This window comes from Phyllopteryx taeniolatus, unplaced genomic scaffold (assembly GCF_024500385.1).
Source record: "Phyllopteryx taeniolatus isolate TA_2022b unplaced genomic scaffold, UOR_Ptae_1.2 contig_24, whole genome shotgun sequence".
Taxonomy (NCBI): domain Eukaryota; kingdom Metazoa; phylum Chordata; class Actinopteri; order Syngnathiformes; family Syngnathidae; genus Phyllopteryx; species Phyllopteryx taeniolatus.
Genome location: NW_026903162.1, coordinates 77,748 through 94,474, shown reverse-complemented (window position 1 = coordinate 94,474; position 16,727 = coordinate 77,748). Strand labels below are relative to the sequence as shown.

General features: G+C 47.9%; 2 non-coding genes across 2 annotated transcripts; both read right to left on the bottom strand.

Moving 5' to 3' along the window:
* Positions 1 to 1,155: 1,155 nt before the first annotated feature.
* Positions 1,156 to 1,228, bottom strand: trnav-cac (transfer RNA valine (anticodon CAC)). Its single transcript has one exon. It is a non-coding gene; the product is annotated as a tRNA-Val (tRNA).
* Positions 1,229 to 2,861: 1,633 nt separating this feature from the next.
* trnag-ucc (transfer RNA glycine (anticodon UCC)) lies at positions 2,862 to 2,933 on the bottom strand. The gene has a single exon. It is a non-coding gene; the product is annotated as a tRNA-Gly (tRNA).
* Between the last annotated feature and the right edge of the window lie 13,794 nt (positions 2,934 to 16,727).

Below are 16,727 nucleotides of genomic sequence, written 5' to 3'. Positions count from 1 at the left end.
GAAAAGAAAACGTAAATCGCTGATATATTTGTGGATCTGACAAACATGTAAATAATTTTGAGACAAATCTCCCCCCTTAGTTGTAGATATCAGATTTAAAAAGAAAAAGAAAAAAAAGCTTTGTTTCTACCCATGGACGTTTCTCATATGAAGGGAACATGATAGCCACTACACTACAAAACTGCTACTTATGCTGCATTCACACAGGATGCTACAGCGACTTGTTGCTGTGCGTCACTCGTGGGCGTTTGATCGCGGGTGGTCATCGCGCACGTAGCCTACCAGAGAAGAGGGGGAGGGGCCTTACCTGTTGGAGGTGTGAACAACCGCACATCCTCATGATGCAATAGTGATGGGCACGGCAATTCTTTTGAGTGTACTGCATCATTTAAAGCAGTTCTATAAAAAGATTCGTTCACCGAATCGTTCGGTTCATTTTCAGAGACTCATTCAAGTGCTTCCTCATTCCGTTCATGATCCATCCCTGAGGTTCATGTTCACTCAACACATTCACCGAAGGACGATGCGTTGTTGTTGTCACGTAAACTAGGAAAGGCGGGGAGATTTTAAAAAACAAAAACCGTCAGCGAAATTACCACCTACCTATCTCTGTCTCGGCAAGCTCTTGAACACCCGGCATCGGTTGTGACTCATGAACATGTGTGCGAGCTCAGCTACCGAACATCCTTCTGCATCCCCTGACGTCCAGCGAGGATCTCACTTTTCTGCATTCCACCCCGGTGGACAGCGTCTTGACCAGCACCCGCCACCCGGGCTTCCTGCTCACTGTTATTGTCATCTGATTAGCGTCTTTGGGTGTCTTGCGAAGCGCTTCATAAGTTTATTGTATTATTATTATTATTATTATGAAATAAAAAGCTTAATAATCGCATTAGAGACACAGAGGGAATTATATGTGTACGTACATACATTTATTATTAATTTACATTTATTTTAATTATGTGTGCTTGTTTCTATGTGCTTGACTGACTCAACATTAGCCGTTAGCTTGAAGAAATGGCTGCTAGTGCAAGATATCCCTCGTGTAAAAACCACGTGTTAATTGCAGATATATTTGTGCCAAAGATTTTGACAAAAATCTCTCCCATAGTTTTTCATGGCAGATCAAAAGAATAAAGAACAACTAACAAGCCTTGTTTCCACCCAGTTTCGAACCAGGGACCTTTCGCGTGTGAGGCAAACGTGATAACCACTACACTATGGAAACTGCTGGTTTGCGTTCTCCAACAGCCCCAACAGTACTTTTGGGAGCTGCCAGCCAGCAAGCCAATGGAAAAAAAATCTGCATTTGACGTTTTGGACGGTAAATCGAACAGATTCACGACTACCATCTACACATCCAGGAGAAACAAGTCATCAGGGGCCTCATGTGCAAAAACCTGTGTGGCTTTCCTACTGAAACATGGCGTTGCTCAAACCCAGAAAACGTCTGCACAAAAACGTGGCGCATGTACTTTTTCACGGCAAAGTTCAGATGTATCAAGAGTGAAATGAGCATGGAAATGTGCGGTGCCTGACGCCAACTTCATGGCTGGCGTACGCACGTTTCTGCAGCTGTTGGTGATGGTGGGAAGGGTTAGAGAGACACGGGGGCCTGCGCGCTCGGAGGATGAGCCCAAAACCGTGGTAGATGTTTGAATTTCTTCGTGTGCCCTCTGGCCTGAACGGTAACTTCCAAAAACAAAAGTAACGAGACGACAAATCCGGAAAAGAGAGACAAATGAAAGCAAATGGCCTGTGCTGCATATTTAGTTGCACGACAATTTTCACTGCAAATCAATCCAAACACTTTTTCTCATTCTGATTGCTGTTGGAGTTGGCAATGGGTTGCGGGTCATCCTATGCTGTCTAGCCACACTCTCCCCTACCACAACCTTACATTTGGTAACCTCCTTCAGATTACATCGTCTGCACAAGATGCAATCCACCTTCGTGCTTCTACCTCCGCTCTTGTAGGTCACCCGATGTTCGTGCCTCTTCTGGAAAAAAGTGTTAACTGCATCCTTGTTGCAAAGTCTACCACCATCTGTCCCTCCAAGTTCCTCTCCTGGATGCCGTAATTATCCATCACTTCTTTATCACCCCTATTTCCTTCACCGACATATCCATTACAATCTGCACCAATCACGACTCTCTCGCTGTCTGGCATGCTCAGAACTACTTCGTCTAGCTCCTTCCAGAATTTCTCTTTCACCTCTCGGTCATAGGTCATAGTGGTCTTTCACCACTTATCACATTATACATAACACCCTCAATTTCAGGTTTCAGCCTCATCACTCGATCTGATACTCTTTTCACCTCCAAGACATTCTGAGCCAACTCTTCTTTTAAAATAACCCCGACTCCATTTCTCTTCCCATCTACACCATGGTAAAATAATTTAAACCCTGCCCCTAAACTTTGAGTCTTACTGCTTTTCCACCTGGTCTCCTGGACACACAATATATCAGCCTTTCTCCAAATCATCATGTCAACCAACTCCCGAGATTTTCTGTCATAGTCCCAACATTCAAAGTCCCCACATTCAGTTCTAGGCTCTGTGCTTTCCTCTTCTCTCTCTGCCGAAGAACCCGCTTTCCACCTCATCTTCTTCTTTGACTTCGACCCACAGTAGCTGACTTCAACGGTGCCCTGCAGGTTGACGGCGCCGGTGGCGGACGTTTTTAACCCGGGCCACGACCGATCCAGTATGGAATTCTTTGGATGAACGCTCATATTTGTTTGGTAAAGCTTTAAGCCGGATGCCCTTCCTGACGCAACCCTCTGCATTTATCCATGCTTGGGACCGGCCTACAGTTTGCACTGACTTGTGCCCCCCATAGGGCTGCATCAAAAAATCTTGCGATGGCTGGGAATCGAACCCAGGTCAACTGCTTGGAAGGCAGCTATGCTCACCACTATACCACCAACGCCTGCTTCTATACCACTAACACATGCATCCTATATATGTGGCTGATATAACCACTTGGATAAACCCAATAAAAACCACTTGGATAAACCCAATAAAATGATATTACAAACAAATGAGCTTCACAAAACATGTGGAAGTATAGTCTCAATATTAGTAGATACAGTGTCAAAACAAATTAAAATCGCAAAATATGAATATGAAAATATGAAATATAAAATTGACTAATGGGGGCACGGTGGCCGACTGGTTAGAGTGTCAACCTCACAGTTCTGGGGACCCGGGTGCAATCCCCAGTCCCGCCTGTGTGGAGTTTGCATGTTCTCCCCGTGCCTGCGTGGGTTTCCTCCCACATCCCAAAAAACATGCATTAATTGGAGACTCTAAATTGCTGGTTACATTTTTAAAAAATTACTGAGTCTATTTCCAAATACTGGTTTTGGATCGTATCGTTCTCGATAAAACATTGTCCTTGAATCAAATCATCCACCACGAATTGTGATACGAATCGAATCGCTGCCGAAATTAGTCGTTACACCCCTAGTGGTTAGTCCTCTGCGTTGTGGCCCCAGCAACCCCGGTTGAAATCTTGGTTACGGCAGGTACAAAGTCCTCCAATGACTTTTTTTAATTTAATTTTATTTTTTTTAATTATTTTTTTTAATTGTTTATTTTTTAAATATATATTTTTTTAATTATCTTTAGTGCTGCTGCCGCTGCTGGTGGCATACTAACAATCCTCCATTGGGGCTTGCAGAGGAGGTGGTGTCTGCATCACACTGCAATCCTTACTATGATGTACGTCAATGCGTAATAATTGTGGTCAGTTATGTGCTTGCCCAGTCAGTTGGACGGGACGCTTGTCATACTGGATATAACCGATTTTGAGGTTTGCTGTTTTTCCAAACTCTTTTCAGTTCGAGCTGTGCAGTATGACAAGATCTGCTAAGTCGTTTCATGCCATTAATTGACGACGCTGGACGCGAGATTTATGCACAGGTGCGCCTGCCCCTGAAGCGGCCAGAACACAATAGAGAATTCTCCCAGTGCTACGCTCTCATCCTCCTGGATGCGTCGCCGCTACCAAAATCGCAGCCAGATGACAGCTTGACGAAAGGGATGTGCACACCGGAAAACCTGAAGATGTCCACCAGTGGGCGCTCTCGCAACCATTTTTCCAAGCTTTTGAGACCACAAGACCCCTCGGTGAGATGGAAAACTGCGCCCTATGATATATACGCATATTACGGGCCCCGGACCTCATTGGTCCATCCATTCAGCTGTCACTCTAACCTTGATTGTGTCTTTCTTGATTAGCTGGCCGTCACTCTCGGTGCCATCTGTTTTCCCGCCCGGCCCACCCTTTTGTTTCCAAGGCAACGCCTGGAACCCAACTCTTCTGGTGCACCTGCAACGACCACTTGGGTTGTGCAATTCCACAGTGGTCTCCATCACCTTCTGTTGTCATGCGTCGACTTGAGCTGCTTGAAGGCTCCACCCCTCTGCTCTCCTCACTGACCTTCATCTTCACTCTTCAAAGGGACACCAGTGGACGGAACCTTGGTTATATCCTCCTCCTCTTCCTCTTCGATGTGGGGGACCTCTTTGTCCTCCACTTCCTCTCTAATGTGAGGGGGCTCTGGCTCCTGCCGCTCAGTACGAAGATCTTCAGTGATGGCAGCAAGACAGAAGACAACCCACATGAGGAGATTTCAAGTTTTGAATTCAGAACACGCGGCACGGTGGCCGACAGGTTAGAGCGTCAGCCTCACAGTTCTGAGGACCAGGGTTCAATCGCCAGCCCCGCCTGTGTGGAGTTTGCATGTTCTCCCCGTGCCTGCGTGGGTTTTCTCCGGGCACTCTGGTTTCCTCCCACATCCCAAAAACATGCATTAATTGGAGACTCTAAATTGCCCGTAGGTGTGACTGTGAGTGCGAATGGTTGTTTGTTTGTATGTGCCCTGCGATTGGCTGGCAACCAGTTCAGGGTGTACCCCGCCTCCTGCCCGATGACAGCTGGGATAGGCTCCAGCACGCCCGCGACCCGAGAGAGGAGAAGCGGCTCAGAAAATGGATGGATGGATAGATAATACAGGTAGACTGCAACAACCGTCACTTCTAATGTCCATCCATTTGGTCACATATCAAATAATATGTATCCCTGAATTGCTTAAAGTGCAAATAACAAAGTCAGGCCACAGAGACTAGTCGCTAGCTGGCATTGCTGATGCATTCCGGTGAAATGAAGTGGGCAAAAGACTCCTCATTAGTATAGTGGAGAGTATCTCCGCCTGTCATGTGGGTTTGATTACACGAAGAGGAGTTGACTTCATGTGGCCCGCAGCTTTACATGGGGGTCTTCTTTGTGGGGAAACAAAAAAGTCCATCAGCCTGGATTCCAGACAGGGACCTTATGCGTGTTTGGCGAACATAACAACCACTGCACGACTGAAACTGTTCCTCTCGTGCTATCTGTTAGCAGGACCAGCAAACCGCATCGCGAGCTGGCATTGGTGTTCAGGTGCATTGAGGTGTGCTCGACAGTCAGTGACTGTTGGGCAAAAGACTCTTCATTAGTATAGTGGACAGTATCTTCGCCAGTCAAGCGGAAAACCGGGGTTTGATTTCCCGACAGGGACTTGAGTTCATGTGGTCTTTAGCTTTTGGTGGGGCTCTTCTTTGCGGGAAAACAAAAAAGCCCATCAGCCTCGTTTCCAAAGAGGGACCTTACGCGTGTTCGGAAAACATAACAACCACTGCACGACTGAAAATGTTACGCTCATGCTATCTGTCAGCGGAACCAGCCAACTGCCTCGCGAGCTGGCATTACCGATGCGTTCAGGTGCATTGTGTGCTTGACACTAGGTGAAGGTAAGGTAAAAGACTCCTCGTTACTATAGTGGACAGTATCGCCGCCTGTCATACGGAAGAGTGGTGTTCGATTCGCTGACGGGGATTTGATTTAATGTGGTCTTTAGCTTTTGGTGGGGCTCTTCTTTTCGGGAAAACAAAAAAGCCCATCATCCTCGTTTCCAAACAGGGACTTTACGCGTTTGGCGAACATAACAACCACGACATGACTCAAACTGTTGCTCACGTGCTATCTGTTAGCAGGACCAGCAAACTGCCTCGCTTCCTGGAATTGCCGATGCGTTCAGGTGCGTTGACGTGTGCTCGACAACCAGTGAATACAAGCTACAAGACTCATCGGTAGTACAGTGGACAGTATCTCCGCCTGTCACGCGGAAAACCCGGGTTCGATTCCCCTACGTGGAGGTGAGTTCATGTGGTCTTCAGGATTTTGTGGGGCTCTTCTTTGCGGGAAAACATAAAAGCCCATCAGCCTCGTTTCCAAACACGGACATGACGCGTTTGGCAAACAAAATAACGACTATAACTGTTCCTCTCGTGATATCTGTTAGCAGGACCAGCAAACCGCATCGCTTGCTGGCATTGGCGTTCAGGTGCATTGAGGTGTGCTCGACAGTCAGTGACTGTTGGGCAAAAGACTCCTCATTAGTATAGTGGACAGTATCTTCGCCAGTCAAGCGGAAAACCGGGGTTTGATTCCCCAACGGGGAATCATGTGGTCTTGAGCTTTTGGTGGGGCTCTTCTTTGCGGGAAAACAAAAAAGCCCATCAGCCTCGTTTCCAAAGAGGGACCTTACGCGTCTTCGGTGAACATAACAACAACTGCACGACTGAAACTGTTACGCTCATGCTATCTGTCAGCAGAACCAGCCAACTGCCTCGAGAGCTGGCATGACCGATGCGTTCAGGTGCATTGTGTGCTTGACACCAGGTGAAGGTAAGGTAAAAGACTCCTCGTTAGTATAGTGGACAGTATCTCTGCCTGTCACGTGGAAGACTGGGCTTCAATTCCCCGACGGGGAGTTGGTTTCATTTGGTCTTTACCTTTTGCTTTTGGTGGCGCTCTTCTTTTCGGGAAAACAAAAAAGCCCATCATCCTCGTTTTCCAAACAGGGACCTTACGCGTTTGGCAAACATAACAACCACTACATGACTCAAACTGTTGCTAACGTGCTATCTGTTAGCAGGACCAGCAAACTGCCTCGCTTCCAGGAATTGCCGATGCGTTCAGGTGCATTGACGTGTGCTTGACAAACAGTGAACGTAGGTTACAAGACTCCTCGTTAGTATAGTGGACAGTATCTCCGCCTGTCACGCTGAAGACCGGGTTTCGATTCCCTGACGGGGAGCTGATATAATGTGGTCGTTACCTTTTGGTGGCGCTCTTCTTTTCGGGAAAACAAAAAAGCCAATCATCCTTGTTTTCCAAACAGGGACCTTACGCGTTTGGCGAACATAACAACCACGACATGACTCAAACTGTTGCTAACGTGCTATCTGTTAGCAGGACCAGCAAACTGCCTCGCTTCCTGGAATTGCCGATGCGTTCAGGTGCATTGACGTGTGCTCGACAAACAGTGAATGTAAGCTACAAGGCTCCTCGTTAGTATAGTGGAGAGTAACTCCGCCTGTCATACAGAAGACTGGTGTTCGATTCGCTGACGGGGATTTGGTTTTATGTGGTCGTTACCTTTTGGTGGCGCTCTTCTTTTCGGGAAAACAAAAAAGCCCATCATCCTCGTTTCCAAACAGGGACTTTACGCGTTTGGCGAACATAACAACCACGACATGACTCAAACTGTTGCTAACGTGCTATCTGTTAGCAGGACCAGCAAACTGCCTGGCTTCCAGGAATTGCTGCGTTCAGGTGCATTGACGTGTGCTTGACAAACAGTGAACGTAGGCTACAAGACTCCTCGTTAGTATAGTGGACCGTATCGCCGCTTGTCATGCTGAAGACCGGGTTTCGATTCCCCGACGGGGAGCTGATATAATGTGGTCTTTTCGGAAAAACAAGAAAGCCCATCATCCTCGTTTCCAAAGAGGGACCTTATGCGTGTTTTGCGAACATAACAACCACTGCACGACTGAAACTGTTACGCTCATGCTATCTGTCATCAGAACCAGCCAACTACTTCACGAGCTGGCATTACCAATGCGTTCAGGTGCATTGACGTGTGCTTGACACAAGGTGAAGGTAAGGTAAAAGACTCATCTTTAGTGTAGTGGACAGTATCTCCGCCTGTCAGTGCACAACTGAAACTGTTGCTAACGTGCTATCTGTTAGCAGGACCAGCAAACTGCCTCGCTTCCTGTAATTGCGGGTGTTCAGGTGCATTGACGTGTGTTTGACACTTGGTGAAGGTAAGGTATAAGACTCCTCGTTAGTATAGTGGACAGTATCTCTGCCTGTCACGCGGAAGACCGGGGAATTCGATTCCCCGACGGGGAGTTGAGTTCATGTGGTCTTCAGGATTTTGTGGGGCTCTTCTTTGCGGGAAAACAAAAAAAACCATCAGCCTCGTTTCCAAACACGGAAATGACGCGTTTGGCAAACAAAACAACCACTGCACGACTGAAACTGTTCCTCTCGTGCTGTCTGTTAGCAGGACCAGCAAACCGCATCGCTTGCTGGCATTGGCGTTCAGGTGCATTGAGGTGTGCTCGACAGTCAGTGACTGTTGGGCAAAAGACTCCTCATTAGTATAATGGACAGTGTCTTCGTCAGTCAAGCGGAAAACCGGGGTTTGATTCCCCGACGGGGACTTGTGTTCATGTGGTCTTTAGCTTTTGGTGGGGCTCTTCTTTGCAGGAAAACAAAAAAGCCCATCAGCCTCGTTTCCAAAGAGGGACCTTACGCGTTTTCGGCGAACATAACAACCACTGCACGACTGAAACTGTTGCTAACGTGCTATCTGTTAGCAGGACCAGCAAACTGCCTCGCTTCCTGGAATTGCCGGTGTTCAGGTGCATTGACGTGTGCTTGACACAAGGTGAAGGTAAGGTAAAAGACTCCTCGTTACTATAGTGGACAGTATCTCCGCCTGTCACACGGAAGACTGGTGTTCGATTCGCTGACGGGGATTTGATTTAATGTGGTCTTTAGCTTTTGGTGGGGCTCTTCTTTTCGGGACAACAAAAAAGCCCATCATCCTCGTTTACAAACAGGGACAAGACGCATTTGGCAAACAAAACAACCACTGCACGACTGAAACTGTTCCTCTCGTGCTATCTGTTAGCAGGACCAACAAACCGCATCACGAGCTGGCATTGGCGTTCAGGTGCGTGGAGGTGTGCTCGACACTCAGTGATTGTTAGGCAAAAGACTCCTCGTTAGTATAGTGGACAGTATCTCCGCCTGTCACGTGGAAGACCGGGGTTAGATTCCCCGACGGGGAGTTGATATAATGTGGTCATTTGCTTTTGGTGGCGCTCTTCTTTACGGGAAAACAAAAAAAACCATCATCCTCGTTTCCAAACAGAGACCTTACGTGTTTGGCAAACATAACAACCACTACATGACTCAAGCTGTTGATAATGTGCTATCTGTTAGCAGGACCAGCAAACTGCCTGACTTCCAGGAATTGCCGATGCGTTCAGGTGCATTGACGTGTGCTCGACAAACAGTGAATGTAAGCTACAAGACTTCTCGTTAGTATAGTGGACAGTAACTCCGCCTGTCATACAGAAGACTGGGTTTTAATTCTCCGACGGGGAGTTGGTTTCATTTGGTCTTTAGCTTTTGGTGGCGCTCTTCTTTTCGGGAAAACAAAAAAGCCGATCATCCTCGTTTCCAAAAAGGGACCTTACGCGTTTGGCAAACATAACAACCACTACATGACTCAAACTGTTGCTAACGTGCTATCTGTTAGCAGGACCAGCAAACTGCCTGTCTTCCAGGAATTGCCGATGCGTTCAGGTGCATTGACGTGTTATCGACAAACAGTGAACGTAGGCTACAAGACTCCTCGTAAGTATAGTGGACAGTATCTCCGCCTGTCACGCGGAAGACCGGGTTTCGATTCACCGACGGGGAGTTGATATAATGTGGTCGTGAGATTCTGGTGGGGCTCTTCTTTTCGGAAAAACAAAAAAGCCCATCATCCTCGTTTCCAAAGAGGGACCTCATGCGTGTTCGGCGAACATAACAACCACTGCACGACTGAAACTGTTACGCTCATGCTATCTGTCAGCAGAACCAGCCAACTACCTCGCGAGCTGGCATTACCAATGCGTTCAGGTGCATTGACGTGTGCTTGACACAAGGTGAAGGAAAGGTAAAAGACTCATCGTTAGTATAATGGACAGTATCTCCGCCTGTCAGTGCACAACTGAAACTGTTGCTAACGTGCTATCTGTTACCAGGACCAGCAAACTGCCTCGCTTCCTGGAATTGCCGGTGTTCAGGTGCATTGACGTGTGCTTGACACTAGGTGAAGGTAAGGTAAAAGACTCCTCGTTAGTATAGTGGACAGTATCGCCGCCTGTCACGCGGAAGACCGGGGTTCGATTCCCCGACGGGGAGTTGGTTTCATGTGGTCTACAGGATTTTGTGGGGCTCTTCTTTGCGGGGAAAAAAAAAGCCCATCAGCCTTGTTTCCAAACACGGACATGATGCGTTTGGCAAACAAAACAACCAATGCATGACTGAAACTGTTACGCTCATGCTATCTGTCAGCAGAACCAGCCAACTGCCTCGCGAGCTGGCATTACCGATGTGTTCAGGTGCATTGTGTGCTTGACACGAGGTGAAGGTAAGACTCCTCGTTACTATAGTGAACAATGTCTCTGCCTGTCACGCAGAAAACCGGGGTTCGATTCCCTGACGGGGCGTTGAGTTCCTTTGGTCTTTGGCTTTTCGTGGGGCTCTTGTTTTGTGGGAAAACAAAAAACCCCATCAGCCTCGTTTCCAAAGAGGGACCTTACATGTGTTCGGCGAACATAACAACCAAAAGTGTTTAGACACTATAAAAACATCACACCGCACCCCGCATCAATAACACCGCCTCGCGCATTTCCCACATCCTGTACAAAAGGCTTTATTGCTTGTGCTGGGACCACAAATAATAACGGAGGTTATATTAAGATATCATCTCACAGGTTCTTGCAGATGTTTAAACACTAAAAAAAAGAATCCCACCGCACCAATCAGTAGCACCGCCTTGCTCATTTCCCACATCCTGTACGGCCCTTTTCTGTCCTTTCTTGTCCTATTGTTTAGTTGTTGTATGTCCTCACCAGGTGACCCCCTGTCCACAAATAACAACTGAATTTGAGTTTTGTACCGTTACTTGTGGTCAAATATCTAGACTGTCTAATGATTTTCTTTGACTGGCAATGAGTCTTTCACATCTCTGTGGAGATGTTTGAATTCAGCAAAAATGGAGGCTTTTCAACCATAAACGTCCTTTTCTAAGGTCATGCCACTGCATTTCAATCTGATTCAAATCTGGATTTTGACGAGGCCACTCAAAAACCTTCATTTTGTCATTTTAAGCCATTCATAACCTTAACTGAGGCAAGGGAGGCCTGCAGTTCCTTTGAAAGTACTCAATGAAACCAATTACTCAAGTAACTTTAAGAAAATCAAAATTAAAAATCAAGAGCATAAAGATAAAATAAAATAAAAAAATAATAATATATGGGAGTTGACACACACCATTTCAATTTTTAACTGCCCAAAAAGCAACAACATATGCATTGGGCCCTACAGAAACAATATTTGCTTTATTCACTTAAATGACTTAATGAAGAAGCTGTTTGCGGACCAGACTTAGTTATTGTGTGTGTGCGACACCATAGGAAGAGGGCTAATTTTACCATATCCACTACCAAAACAACAATAGAAACATCTGCAACTTACCGCAAGTTGTTTTCTCAAGTTAGAAATGGGCTGAAACGTCCAAGTTTTGGCAGTCACAATTTATGAGCTGCATGACAAAGCTGTTGTTTTTTTGGAGTCTGTAAAGTAAACACACTTGCGCAGCTGTTTGCCCACCCCCCAAAAAATGTGTTATTTTGATTGGATCGCGAAGGCTACTGCCTCGAGTCATCTGATTGGTGAATTGGAGTCAAATGACACTCGTGATCACGTTGGATAGGCGCAAATGCGCCCTATAAGGAAGTTGAAGATGTAGTCTAAAAATAGACACGCACACGCAGGAATGGATAAATAAAAGTAGCGAACGGCATGTCGATTATTGTCACGGAGTAAAAGTATCGATCCTTCTTCAAATAAATACTCAAGTAAAAAGTGTGATTGATTTAAAGTACACTGACGAGTACAGTTTATGTAAAATGTTACTTGAGTAAATGTAACGGAGTAAATGTAGCACGTTACTACCCACCTCTGTGTAAAACAAAACACTTTCTGTACAGTTCATGAATGGATACCACTTACAGCACAGGTGTCAAACTCAAGGCCCGGGGACGTGATCCGGCCCGCCACATCATTTTATGTGGCCCGCGAAAGCAAATCATGTGTCAACTTCCATGATTCTTGCTAAAATCTTCCAAATTTGTGAATAATATTCATGTCGGCAACACGGTGGAAGACTGGTTAGAGCATCTGCCTCACAGTTCTGAGGACCGGGGTTCAATCCCCGGCCCCGCCTGTGTGGAGTTTGCATGTTCTCCCCGTGCCTGCGTGGGCACTCCAGTTTCCTCCCACACCCCAAAAACATGCATGCTCGGTTAATTGAAATCTCTAAATTGCCCGTGAGTGCGAATGGTTGTTTGTTTGTATGTGCCCTGCGATTGGCTGGCAACCAGTTCAGGGTGTACCCCGCCTCCTGCCCGAAGATAGCTGGGATAGGCTCCAGCACGCCCACGACCCGAGTGAGTAGAAGCGGCTCAGAAAATGGATGGATGGATACTTCAAGGACAAGGAAAAGGACCCATAGCAGATCATTATATTTCATACAGATTTAATAGCAACTATATTATTCTGCTTCCCATTGGCCCACCACCTGTGGGAGGGGCCATCGGGGTCAGGTGCATTGTGAGCTGGGCATTGACCAAAGGCAGGGACCTTGGCGATCCGAACCCCAGCTACAGAAGCTGGCTCTAGGGACGTAGAACGTCACCTCTCTGGCAGGGTAGGAGCCCGAGCTGGTGTGCGAGGTCGAGAAGTTCCGACCTGATATAGCCGTGCTCGCCTCCACACACAGCTTGGGGTCTGGTACCAGTCATCTCGAGAGGGGTTGGACTCTCTTCCACTCTAGAGTTGGTGTTTCAACTCCCACCTCCAGCAGACCTTCACCCACGTCTCGGGGAAGGTGAGGAACATCGAGTCCGAGTGGAACATGTTTCCCGCCTCTATTGCCGGAGCGGTGGCTGTAAGCTAGTCGATGCCTGTCGTGGCGGAAATCCCTTTTTTGGCCTGTGGGACACCTGAGGCAGCTGATGAGTACCGGCTGGCCAAGCGGAATGCAGCTTTGGTGGAGACAAAAACTCAGGCATGGGAGAAGTTTGGTGAGCCTAAGGAGAACGACTTCCGGATGTTCTACCATCCGGCGTCTCAGGAGGGGGAAGCAGTGCACCATATACACTGTGTAAAGTGGGGATGAACGGCTGCTGACCTCGAATCGGGACGCTGTGAGTCGGTGGGGAGAATACTTCGAAGATCTCCTCAATTCCACCGACATGCGTTCCCATGAGGAAGCAGAGTCTGGGGTATCTGAGGCGGGCTCTCCTATCTCTGGGGTTGAGGTCACTGAGGCGGTTAAAAAGCTCCTCAGTGGCAAGGCCCCGGTGGTGGATGAGATTCGCCCGGAGTTCCTCAAGGCTCTGGATGTTGTAGGGCTGTTCTGGTTGACACGCCTCTGCAGCATCGCGTGGACATCAGGGACAGTGGCTCTGGATTGGCAGACTGGGGTGGTGGTCCCCCTTTTTAAAAAGGGGGAACGGAGGGTGTGTTCCAACTACAGGGGGATCACACTCCTCAGCCTCCGTGGTAAGGTCTATTCAGGGGTGCTGGAGAGGAGGATCCGTCAGGAAGTTGAATCTCAGATTCCCGAGGAACAATGTGGCTCGTCCTGGCTGTAGGGCAGTGGACCAGCTCTTCACCCTCGGCAGGGTCCTCAAGGGTGCATGGGAGTTTTCCCAACCAGTCTACATGTGTTTTGTGGACTTGGACGTGGAGTTCTGTGGAGTGTGCTTCGGGAGTATTGGGTACTGAACACCTGTACGACCGGTGTCAGAGTTTGGTACGCATTGCTGGCAGTAAGTTGGACTCGTTCCCGGTGAGGGTTGGACTCTGCCAATGCTGCCCTTTGTCACCGATTCCGTCCATAAATTTTATGGACAGAATTTCTAGGTGCACCCGAGACGTAGAAGGGGTCCGGTTTGGTGGCCTCAGTATTGCATCTCTGCTTTTTGCAGATTATGTGGTTCTGTTTGCTTCATCAAGCCAGGATCTCCTACTCTCACTGGAGCAGTTTGCAGAGTGTGAAGCGGCTGGGATGAGAATCAGCACCTCCAAATCTGAAACCATGGTCCTCAGTCAGAAAAGGGTGGCGTGCCCTCTCCAGATCAGGGATGAGATCCTTCCCCAAGTGGAAGAGTTCAAATATCTTGGGGTCTTGTTCACGAGTGAGGGAAGAATGGAACGGGAGATCAACAGGCGGATCGGTGCAGCGTCTGCAGTGATGCAGACTTTGTATTGGTCCGTTATGGTAAAGAAGGAGCTAAGCCGGAAGGTGAAGCTCTCAATTTACCAGCCGATCTACGTTCCTACCCTCACCTATGGTCACGAGCTGTGGGTCGTGACCGAAAGAACAAGATCATGAGTTTCCTCCATAGGGTATCCGTGCTCTCCCTTAGAGATAGGGTGAGAAGCTCGGTGATCCGGGAAGATCTCAGAGTAGAGCCGCTGCTCCTCCACATCGAGAGGAGCCAGATTAGGTGGCTCGGGCATATGTTTAGGATGTTTCCTGGTGAGGTGTTCCGGGCACGTCCCACCGGGAGGAGACCCCGGGGACGACCAAGGACACGCTGGAGAGACTACGTCTTTCGGCTGGCCTGGGAACACCTCGGGATCTACTGCTTCCGCGACCCGACCTCGGATAAGCGGTAGAAAATGGATGGATGGATACACTACAAAGACAAGATATTTAATGTTCAAACTGATAAATAATAATCATTAACTTGGAATTTTATGGCTGCCAGACATTCCCAGCAGACCCTCACAATACGTTTGGCCTGCCACGTCAGACCGGCATCTTCCCCCACCATCGGAGCCAACTCACCACCAGGTGGTGATCAGTTGACAGCTCTGCCCCTCTCTTCACCCGAGTGTCCAAGACATGCGACCGCAACTCCGATGACACGACCACAAAGTCGATCATCGAACTGCGACCTAGGGTGTCCTGGTGCCAAGTGCACGTGTGGACACCCTTATGCTTGAACATGGTGTTCGTTATGGACAATCCGTGACAAGCACAGAAGTCCAATAACAGAACACCGCTCGGGTTCTGATCGGGGGGGCCGTTCCTCCCAATCACGCCCTTCCAGGTCTCACTGTCATTGCCCACGTGAGCATTGAAGTATCCCAGCAGGACGATGGAGTCCCCAGCGGGAGCCCTCTCCAGCACGCCCTCCAAGGACTCTAAAAAGGGTGGGTACTCTGAACTGCTGTTTGGTGCATAGGCACAAACAACAGTCAGGACCCGTCCCCCCACCCGAAGGCGGGGGGAGGCTACCCTCTCGTCCACTGGGGTGAACCCCAACGTACAGGCGCCAAGCCGGGGGGCAATAAGTATACACCACACCTGATTTGCAAATCATGTTCGACCTATATTTAATTGAATACACTACAAAGACAAAGATATTTAATGTTCAAACTGATAAACTTGATTGTTTTTGCAAATAGTCATTAACTTAGAAATTTATGGCTGCAACACGTTCCAAAAAGCTGGGACAGGTGGCAAAAAAGACTGAGAAAGTTGAGGAATGCTCATCAAACACCAGTTTGGAAAATCCCACAGGTGAACAGGCTAATTGGGAACAGGTGGGTGCCATGATTGGGTATAAAAGGAGCTTCCCTGAATTGCTCAGTCATTCACAAGCAAAGATGGGGCGAGGTTCACCTCTTTTTGAACAAGTGCGTGAGAAAATAGGACAATATTCCTCAACATACAATTGCAAGGAATTTCAGAATTTCATCATCTACGGTCCATAATGTCATCAAAAGGTTCAGAGCATATGGAGAAATCACTGCATGTAAGTGGAAAGGGCGAAAACCAACATTGAATGCCCGTGACCTGCGATCCCTCAGGCGGCACTGCATCAAAAACTGACATCAATGTCTAAAGGATATCACCACATGGGCTCAGGAACACTTCAGAAAACCAGTCAGTAAATACAGTTCGGAGCCACATCCATAAGTGTAACTTGAAAAACAAAAGCCATTTATGAACAACACCCAGAAACGCCGCCGGCTTCTCTGGGCCCGAGCTCATCTAAGATGGACTGATGCAAAGTGGAAAAGTGTTCTGTGGTCCGACGAGTCCACATTTCAAATTGTTTTTGGAAATTATGGACGCCGTGTCCTCGGGGCCAAAGAGGAAAAGAGCCATCCGGACTGTTACGGACGCAAAGTTCAAAAGCCAGCATCTCTGATGGTATGGGGCTGTGTTAGTGCTATTGGCATGGGTAACTTACACATCTGTGAAGGCACCATTAATGCTGAAAGGTACTTAGAGGTGTTGGAGAAACATATGCTGCCATCCAAGCAGCGTCTTTTTCATGGACACCCCTGCTTATTTCAGCAAGACAATGCCAAACCACATTCTGCACGTGTTACAACAGCGTGGCTTCGTAGTAAAAGAGTGTGGGTACTAGACTGACCTGCCTGCAGTCCCGACCCGTCTCCCATTGAAAATGTGTGGCGCATTATGAAGCATAAAATACGACAACGGAGAACCCG